This window comes from Triticum dicoccoides, chromosome 2A (genome assembly GCF_002162155.2).
Source record: "Triticum dicoccoides isolate Atlit2015 ecotype Zavitan chromosome 2A, WEW_v2.0, whole genome shotgun sequence".
NCBI lineage: Eukaryota > Viridiplantae > Streptophyta > Magnoliopsida > Poales > Poaceae > Triticum > Triticum dicoccoides.
The window spans coordinates 691,774,002-691,774,824 of NC_041382.1; positions in this window are offsets into that span (position 1 = coordinate 691,774,002).

An 823-nucleotide genomic window follows, 5' to 3' on the forward strand; every position below is an offset into this window, starting at 1 on the left:
GCAACTCCCGTTTGCCGGAGGAACACTTTGTGTGCTACCAAACGTCACAACGTAAGTGGGTGATTATAAAGGAGCTCTACAGGTGTCTCCAAAGGTAGATGTTGGGTTGGCGTATTTCGAGATTAGGATTTGTCACTCCGATTGTCGGAGAGGTATCTCTGGGCCCTCTCGGTAATGCACATCACATAAGCCTTGCAAGCATTGAAACTAATGAGTTAGTTGCGAGATGATGTATTACAGAACGAGTAAAGAGACTTGTCGGTAACGAGATTGAACTAGGTATTGGATACCGACGATCGAATCTCGGGCAAGTAACATACCGATGACAAAGGGAACAACGTATGTTGTTATGCGGTCTGACCGATAAAGATCTTCATAGAATATGTAGGAGCCAATATGGGCATCCAGGTCCCGCTATTGGTTATTGACCGGAGATATGTCTCAGTCATGTCTACATTGTTCTCGAACTGTAGGGTCCGCACGCTTAACGTTACGATGACAGTTATTATGAGTTTATGCATTTTGATGTACCGAAGTTAGTTCGGAGTCCCGGATGTGATCACGGACATGACGAGGAGTCTTGAAATGGTCGAGACATAAAGATCGATATATTGGAAGCCTATATTTGGACATCGGAATCGTTCCGGGTGAAATCGGCATTTTTCCGGAGTACCGGGGGGTTACCGGAACCCCCCCTCCCCCGGGGGGGTTATTGGGCCTACATGGTCCTTGATGGAGAAGAGAGAAGGAGGCAGGAGGTGGCCGCACGCCCCTCCCCTTCCTAGTCCGAATAGGACAAGGGAAGGGGGCGGCGCCCCCCCCC